This window comes from Tenrec ecaudatus, chromosome 2 (assembly GCF_050624435.1).
Source record: "Tenrec ecaudatus isolate mTenEca1 chromosome 2, mTenEca1.hap1, whole genome shotgun sequence".
Taxonomy (NCBI): Eukaryota; Metazoa; Chordata; class Mammalia; order Afrosoricida; family Tenrecidae; genus Tenrec; species Tenrec ecaudatus.
This window is the reverse complement of record NC_134531.1, coordinates 268563771-268573884: the sequence shown is the minus strand read 5'-3', so window position 1 is coordinate 268573884 and position 10114 is coordinate 268563771.

Sequence of the window (10114 nt, the reverse complement as noted above, 5' to 3'; positions counted from 1 at the left end):
AATTGATAAAGGTAGTTATTTAGCAAGTATTTGTTGAATGCCTGCAATGGTCCAGGAATGGTGCTAGGCACTCCCACTAACCCAGTGAATTAACAAGGTCTCTATCCTCATGGTCCTGTATTCTAGTTCAGGGTGTCAGACAATATAAAAATATAATACATGAACGACATAATTTCAAGTCGTGATAATTATTATGAAGAATAAAATAAAACATGATAAATCTATGGAGATTGATAGAAGATCTAATGTAGATAGAAAGGGCATATAAGGCAGTCTCAAAAGTTCATTAAAAATTACAGTGTCTTTGAATTAAAAATTTCCACTAATATTTAGAAGCACTTTCATGTTAGAATGTGTGATAGGTAATATTTCTTAAAATATCCTTGGCAATTCCAAGATGAATGGACAGTCAATAAGAATATATTAAATGAATGAATAGTTTCTCTGTAATCCCTAAGACGCACCATTCTTAACATGTTGCTGTGGGTTTTGATTAAAAGGTGAAATATTTTATCTCAGAAGTGAAAGTGGTAGTTATAGTTTTGGGTGCTCTCTAAAGCAAAGTGGTTAACTAGAAAGCTCTCTTACGGAAGAGGTTCACTGAGATAAAAAGTGCTATTAAGCTACAAAATACACATATTGAGACACTACTTGTCCCGAGTAATAGCGACAGAACAGGCACTGGAGTCCATGGCATCAGTATGCATAATCACCACAAAAGGGAAAATATAGATGCATGAAGCTTTCTACAAATATATAAATCAAGGCATTTCCATTGTGTTCACTTGATATGCATTAGATAAGAAACGAATATCTCAGTTTCCCTTTTATTGATCTAAAATATACTTAGAATTAAAATTATACAAAATTACTTCAATATGCAAGCTATAAATATGCAAAGGGTCCAGAGACTATTGTTAGCTTCTCACCACAGTGCTCTCTAAGAAGCATAATATGCTATTACTTTGAGCGTTTAATAACTCAGAAATGTTTATCTGCCAACGAGGGTCCCGTTAGACACAGTTTATTCTCAAAGACATCCCCTGACTCAAGCGCCCAGCTAGAAACATGACTACTGCATGGGAACTGAGTCAGAACTTAATTTTATCCTTCCTAGCTGATATTTTCACTTTTATATGGATTGAAATATCACAGGAAAAGCAGGAAGCTTCTGATTGAATTTCAAGGTATGAGGAAGATGAGGTAGATTTTTTGAGAAGGTTCTTAACATTTACCAGCTAGTCATTGCTCAATATTTTCATTACAGAAACAAAGGGAAAAGTGTACCCTTTAAATAGTTTCATTATTTAAATGTAAAACATTCATTATTTTAAAAATTGCCAATATTTTACCTATTATGTATCTAGTCATTACTAAATATTTTACTTCACCTATTGAACTAAATAAACAAAAACACACATAAAAAGGAAGAGGGACAGGGAGAGAGTATCAGAAATAAAGATGCAATCTTTCCTTTTCAAATTCACATATTCTTTTATGTTTCATGTGCTGTTATGTGCCATTGAGCCAATTCCAGCTCCTGGGGCCCGTGTCCAACAGAACAAAGCACTACCTGATCCCATGCTGTCCTTGCTGTCATCTCTATGTGTGACCCTATTGTTAGAGCCAACTTGTCAATTCATCCTTTCGATTATTCCCTATTGTTGCTGACCGACTTTACCAAGAAAGAGATGCTTCCCTAGCAACCAGTCCCACCTGATAATAGGTCCAAAGCATGTGATCCGAAACTTGCATCATCCTCAATTTACAGAGCATTCCGGCTGTACTTCTTCTAAGATAGACTTGCCTATGTTTCTGGCAGTTACATGTATTCTTCACTATGTTAGTTTAATATTCTTCACTGTGTTAGTTTGGGTACATTAGAAAAACAAATCCACAGACAATCACACGTATATAAGAAAAAGTCATATAAAGGGCACATTAAGAAAGCGTTCCGACCCAGTCCTGTCCAAGTCCATAAGTTCAACATGAGTCCATATGTCGGATTCCGATTTACAAAGTCCTCTTTAATCTCACAAAACACATGCAAAGACACAGACTGCAGAGGGGAAGCCAGATCAGTGAGTGTGCAAGCATCTCAGTGCTGGCTGGGGTCTCCACAAGCTGCTCCAGCACCCAGGGCTGCATCGGGGTAGGTCCATGTGGCTTCTTCTCAGGGATGCCTTGCAGGAAGTGAGCCTTGCCAGCTGAAGCAGGTAACTGGCTAAGGCAGCTACACCTTGGCCTGAGCATCAGAGAACAAGAGACCTGAGAACAAGAAAAATGAGGCTCAGCAAGCCATTTATCTCCTTGTCCTACAATTAATCCCACATGTGTTTATCAGCAGGTTGGCACAATAAGCCTTAACTATCTCATTCACTAACACCATAGTCCAAAGAGAGAAAAATCTTTTTCAGTCTCCCTAATCATTTTCTAGTTTTTCATGCATATGAGGTAACTGAAAATACCTGGATTTGTATTAGGCTCACCTTAATCTTCAAAGGGACGTTTTTGTTCTGTAATACTTTAAGGGGATCTTTCCCAGCACATTTGCTCAATGCAATGCCATTTGATTCCTTGATTACTGCTTTCATGGGCATTAGTCTTGAATAAAGGTAAAATAAAATCTTGACTAATATTATCTGGATCATGATGTGGTTTATTTGTTCATTTATGAGGATTTGGGGGTTTTTATGGTGAGGTGTAACCCACACTGAAGTGTGCAGTCTTTAAGATTTATGAATATGTGCTTTAAATTTTCCTCATTTTCAGCAAACAAGACTGTTTCATATGCATATCACAGGTTGTTAATGAATCGTTTCCAGTCCTGATACCCTCTTCTTGATAAAGTCCAACTTCTTGGATTATATGTTCTACATAGATATTGATTGACTAATCCTGATGAAGGATACAACCCTGATACTTACCTTTCCTGATTTTGAACCATGCAGTATCCCCCTATTCGGTTTCTTATTCCATAAGGCATTCCCCATGAATGCAAATATTCTGTACACAGGGAAATGCCTTTGCAGAGCCAATGTGAGTAAAACACAGGCAAGCCTCTTTCTGGTATTCTCTGCTTTTAGTTATGGTCTGTTTGACATCGGTAATGATATTCCTCATTTTAAATCCTATTCAGAATCAAACCTGAAATTTTTAGCAGCTTCCTATCAATGTATTGCTACAACAATTTTTGTATTCTCTTCAGTGAAATTTTACTGTATGTGATAGAATTAATATTATTTGATAATTTTAACATTCTGTTGGGTCACCTTCCTTGAAATAAGCACAAATATGAATCTCTTTCCGTTAGCCAAATCTTCCAAATATCTTATCATAGATAAGTAAGACATCCAGTATTGTATCTACTTGTGAAAATATATCAAATGATATTATATCAACTCTCAGAGCCTTGGTTTTCCTCAATGTGTTCAGTACAGCTTGGGTTTCTTCTTCAAATACCATCAGTTGCTGATCATATGATATCTCCTGAAATGGCTGATCCTTGGGAAATGCATTTGATGCTTTCTATTTTGTTCAATATTTTTCCCGTAAAAATTTTAAATATTGCAGTCTAAAGGGTTAAAATTTTTACTTCAGTCTTTCAGCTTAAGAAATGCCTAGTGTGGCTTTCCCTTATTGTTTTCTAACTCCAGGTCTATGTAGTTTTTTATATTTTACTTTGTCATTTTTAATTATAATATTTTACTTTTATGATAACATTTTACTTTGTAGTTTTTATTATAATATTTTACTTCAAAGGTATCAAGGTGCCCATTGAAACTTCCTATTCAGACCTTTGACTTCATAAGTCCTTAATTTGACTTCAGCTACTCTTTGTACAAGAGCCCCAGAGTCACTTCTGACATTCACTTTCATTCTTTGCTTTCTGTATGTCTCGTTAATGACCTTTTGCTTTCTTCATGTATGATATTTTGGTGTTTACCCACATGTTGTCTACTCTTTTGTCATTTATGCTTAATATGTTAAATCTGTTCCTGGTCTCTATATCCAACTAGAGTGTACATAAATCATTGTTTTGGTTATTATGTATAAGACTTGATTTTCTACAGTGCTAATTTGAACTTACATATGAGTAAATGATGGTCTGTTCTATGGTTGGCTCCTAGAACTATTCTGAATGATGATATGAGGTTCTCCATGGTCTCTTCCCCAAATCTATTTGATTTAATTCCTGAGTATTTCCTATGCTAAAGTAATTCTTTATACTATTAAAAAAGGGTATTTGCAATGAATAACTCATTTGCTTTGCAAAATTCTTCCTTGTACTAGCAGGTGTCATTTCTATATTGCAGGCCATTTTGTCCAAATAGGATTCTTCCTTGAGTTTCAGAGTTTTGCATTTTAATCATCAATACACCTTGTCAATGCACCTTGATTGCACATTTGATCATTTTCAGACTCCAGAATTTGGTAAAAAGTCTTTAATTACTTATTTCTTTTGAAATAATGCTTATATTGAAATTTAAATAATAGTCTCTCTAATTTGATATGTACTAAGTGTCCAGCAAGTCAACATTTTCTCCTCTTTTGCAGTGCCTAACTCCAGTAATACCTGAGAGTACTACAAGTTACAAAAAGATTTTTTATCCACAAAAAGGCTTTCACATTGAATGGATCAAAAGATAAAACCAAGACACTTTTTAAATATATCTCTATCATTTTTTTCTCAGCTTGTTGCTGTAGTCTTTGAGTTTAAACTAGTTCAGAATCAATCAACTCAACTCAGAAATAGAAAGAAAAACTTCTAAGGAAAAAGTGAGAACACAGGAAGATATATATTTTAAAAATCACCTTTCCTAGAATCTCAGAGAGATTTTATCAATGCCTCACACAGGATTAGGGCATGTACGTGGTGAGGTTCTTAAAGAGGAGAGATGCAGGGCAGGCAACCCCTGTTGTCATTTCAGCTGCAAGATGGGTTCAGCGGCATTAGATGGGGCAGCGCAACAGAAGGGGAAACTGATGCCTGCTCCATTAACTGTCAGATGCAGGTGTCATTAGTTTTTGTCTAGAATATGATCTTAAATTGGGAATGGATTAATCTCAGAAATGCAGGCCACTTACACATGTTCAACTCATGCCCGATGAGCATTTGTGAGCATAAAAATACTATAAAACAATAATGGAGAGACTGTGAGGTAAGAGAGAAGGCTTTCTATCTTCCTTTGAGCGCCTGGAGTAAGAGTCCAGGAGCCCTCATAGCACAGTAAGCTGTGAATTGAACTGCCGTCTACAAGTTCAGTGGTTGAACCCACAAGCTCTCTTCTCCTATGAAGATTTACCACCTGAAAACCTTACAGTGTTATTATGAGTTAAAATTGACTTCTTAGCAGTAGGTTTGAGGGGCTTTTGGTTGATTGATTGATTGTTTATATAGCTACAGGCACATAGGAGTCAATTTTTTCAGTTTTAAATTTTAATTATTTTGTGCTTGTTGAGAATGAACACAGTAAAATATACCCTGATACAAGTTTCAGTTAGTAACACTGATTATATTATTTAACTTGTGCGCAACTCTCGCCCTCCTTGTTTGAGTTGTTTTTCCTTGCATTGACATAAATTATCTGATCCTTAAAGTGTCGAGATTGGAGTTGTGTTGTCAGTTTGATCCCATATACCGTATATACTAGAATATAAGCCTACCCGAGTATAAGCTGAGGTACCTAATTATTACCTGGGAAACCAGAAAAACTGATTGACTCGAGTATAAGCCTAGGGTGGAAAATGCAGAAGCTATTGGTGAGTTTCAATAATTAAAACAAATGAAAATAAAACTAGTAAAAATTGAGACATCAGTGGGGTAATGTATTTAAATATTTATTTTAAATAAAAGCATAAATAAAACAACAAGTCATTTATCATTAGTAAAGCAGCACAGTAGGTAGTAAAAAGGTTCAACAAAAACAATAAGGTATCAACAATGATACCTTAAGATACTATATCATGAGCTCAATCAGCAACCAAGCTAAAATGTAAAGAGTTAAAATTCTTCAAAACTGGATTCCTCATCATCATCCGTATCCCAACGTAGAGGTTCAGCTGGTGTGAGGTCATCATAGACGCTGTCGTCACTGAGATCACGATCATCACCATCACTGCTGTCATTTTCATACAAAGCACAGTCATCACTGCCATCCATAGCATTACTAATGCTACATTTCTGGAAGGCACATTGCACCATGTCTTCTGGAATGTCTTCCCATGCATCTCGAACCCACTTTGCTATTAACTCTATGTCAGGCTTCATGAGATTTCCTCTGTTTGTTAGTTGGGCTTGACCAGATGACATCCATTCATGCCACATCCTTCGCACACGGTCTTTAAAAGGCTTATTCAAAGATACATGTCATAGGACAGCTCTGATTGGTTAGATGTGAGTAAACAAACATTCAAAGCCCTGCAGTGTCAGTGGGGCTTTGAATGAACAGCAGAGAAATGGCAATCACCCACGAGATAACGGGCGCTCGCCTGTTACCTGGGGGGTGGGGTGGGGGTGGGAAAAGGCATCAAGATGTTACAACTCTCTGGGGTACCACTGAAAATCAACGGAGATGTGTGCCAGGGCCATCCTCTCATCATTCCTATTCAATCTGTATGCTGTGCAACTAATGAAAACAAATGATGACGAATAGAGCCTCAGGATGGGAGGAAAGCTTGTGAATAGCCCTCACTAGGCAGCGGACACAGCCTTGATTGCTGTAAGTGAAGAGTCTGGAAACACTTGCTGATGAAGATGAAGGATTGCACCTTCATTATGGGTTACAACTCGAGGTAAAGAAAACTGAAATCCCCACAACTGGACTAATGGATAATATCACAACAAATGGAAAAATAGATGGAAATTGTCAAGAATTCATTTTGCCTGGATCCACAATCCAAGCTCGTGGAAGCAGCGGTCAGAACAGCAAACAACACATCACAGTGGGTCAATCTGCTGCCCAAGCTCTACTTAAAGTATTGAAGAACAAGGACGTCACTTTGAGCATCAAGGTGAACCTGACCTAAGCTATGGTATTTTCTTCTATTTTTTAAATTAATCATTCTATTGGGGCTCTTACAAATCTTATAATGATCCATCATTCAATTGTATTAAGCACTTCTGTACATATGTTGCCATTGCATTTCCAAAACAGTTTCTTTCAACTTGAGCCCTTGGTATCAGCTCCCTTTTTTACCCCTCCCTCTTCCACCTTCCCACCCTCATGAATCCTTGATCAATTATATATTATTATTGTCATTTAATTTCTTACACTGTCCGTTGTCTCCCTTCACCTACCTTTCTGTTATTCGTCCTCCTGGTGGCGAGGGTGTGTGTGCTATATATTCAGCCTTGTGATAGGTTCCCTCTTTCTCCTCCTCCCCACTTTCACCACCCCCACCAATCCTGTACATTCATGATATTGCTACTCCCACTACTGTTCCTGAGAGTTTTATCTGTCCTGAATTCCATGTGTCAAGAGCTTTTATCTGTACCAATGTGTGTACTCAGGTCTAGCCGGATTGTAAGGTAGAACTGAGTCATGGTAGTGAGTGGGGAAGGAAGCATTCGGGAACTAAAGGAATGATGTGTGTTTCGTCAGCGCTACGCTGCACCCTGGTTGAATCATCCCTTCCTTGTAATCCATTGGGATAGGGTGGAGGGCAGGGGATGTGCAATCGTCTGCAGATGGGCTTTGGGTGTCCACTCCAACCCCCTCTCTTTCACATCGATATAATTGTTTTGGATCTTTTGATAAGTCATGGTATTTTCATACCTGCTGTATGCACGTGGGACTTGGGCTCTGAATTAGGAACACTGGAGAATGGGAGTGCTGGTAAAGAATATTGAGATTCCATGCATTGCCAAAGGACAACAACAACAACAACAATCTGTCCTAGAAGTTTGAAGGTTTAAATGACAGAATGCTTCTTAGAAGCAAGGATGGAAATGTTTCTCAGAGACAGAATGCTTCCTAGAGGAAAGACTTCCTTTTGAGTGCATTGGATATGTTATCAGGATCGATCCATCTCTAAAAAAGGAGATCATACTTGGTAAAGTAGAAGGACAGTGAAAAAGAGGAAGGCCCTCAAGTAGATGCATGAACACAGTGTTTGCAACAATGGAATCACATGTGTGGATACTTGTAGGGATGGAACAGCATTGTGCAAAACTTCCTTCTGGTGAACATAGGGTCCCTTCTGAGTCTGAGCTGATTTGCTGGTAACTGATAACATGAAACCAAGACTGAACCTCTAAATCAAGGCACTAACTCCCAAGAGGCATTTACTTGTTATATCAGCAATCGCAAAAGCTATTCCTTTTATTTATTTGTTTGGACATTTTTATAGATACATTCATCTAATTGAAGTCTTCCACTTTTTTTGCTGACCCTCTACTTTTCCTTCCACTTGCTGAAAGTGAGGATGACTTGAAACGCTTGCTGATGGAGATCAAGGATTACAACTTTCAATATGGATTACAACTCATTGTATAGAAGACCAAAATCCTCACAACTAGACCAATATGTAACATGATAAATGGAGAAAAGATTGAAGATACCAAGATTTTGTCTTGCTTGAATCCACAATCAGTGCTCATGAAAGTATGAATCAAGAGAGCAAAGACATATTATATTAGGTAAATCTGCTGCAGAAACTTTTTATAGGACTGCAACAGCAAAGAGGTTACTTTGAGGACTAAGGTGTGCCATGGTATTTGCCTTTGCCTCATTTGCATGTGAAAGTTGGGCATGGAATAAAGAAGACTGAGGGACAAATGAGGCATTTGAATTGCAGTGCTGGTGAAGAATATTGGAAACACCACGGACAGCTAAGAGGACAAAGTGATCTCTTTTGAGAGAAATACAGCTATAGATCCACTTAGAGACAAGATGGTGAGACTTTGTACAACATAATTTGGACAGGTTGTCAGGAGAGACCTGTCCTTGGAGAGGAACATCATGCAAGAAAAATGAAGAAGACTCTTAAGGAGATGGACTGGCATGGTGGCTGCAACAATGGGTTTAAGTATAAGAACGATTGTGAAAATGGCTTGGGACTGGCCGGTGTTTCTCTTTTTTGTGCATAGAGTCATGGGTTGGAACTAACTCAATGGCACCTTATACCAACTCTTTCCCCAGGCATGATGTCCTTCTGCAGAGACTTACTGGTCCTGACAGCATGTCCATATATTAAGATAGACTATGACTTTAAAATAGAAATGGTCAAATACAGTGACCAAAGAGATCAAACCTAATTGCTTACTAAATATATTGGTAAAAACTTTAGGGATAAAATATTAACAACCCTTGCTGGTGTGCTCTATCGGAACCACCAGGTAACCAGCAGGCTATCATACCTTTAGTAACCACAATGATGAAAGGCAAAACTTGACTTAGAGGAGAGGGAAATTGATTTGAGACATATATTACCACTAAGCCATGTAGAGCAGAACTCATTTTTACCCAGTTTCTTTTTTCTGACTGGCCATCTGTAATAATTTTTCTCTTTTATAAACCTCATTCATCTGGGTTCTTAGAAAATATTGGTTATTGATTTTATAGTTATAATAAAGTTGATAAATGCTCCAAAATTTTGCCCTGAAAAATTCTGTTAAAATAAAATTGTCTGAAGTCTAAAATCTACTATAATAAGTAGTGATGTCCATGAATAGTTGTTTCTCTTAAATTTGATACAATCTGGATATGTCTCCTTGGTCATTGAAATTCTTCACTTATTATTATTTGAATTGAGTGGTCACTCTGTGACAGCAACTCAAGGTGAATACCTCTTATTTTTACATATTTATTTATATTTGTATGAATAAATAAGATAATATATGTATGTTTTAGATAAATACACATTTTATAAAAATATCTTTATATTTCTCCCTCATTTATATTTATACAAACATATTTAGTATATTTGTAGTATATTTATTATCTTGTGTATTTCTTGTTTATTCACTTAAGCTGATTACTCTCTCTTATTTTTATTGTGTTGTTATTCTCTGGGGATAGCAATTAAGAAGCAGATGATGGCAAAAGTGCAGATGCTATTTTTGAGCTTGGATTCTAAGTATAGATTTTGCTCAAGGCTAGTGTTTACAGTG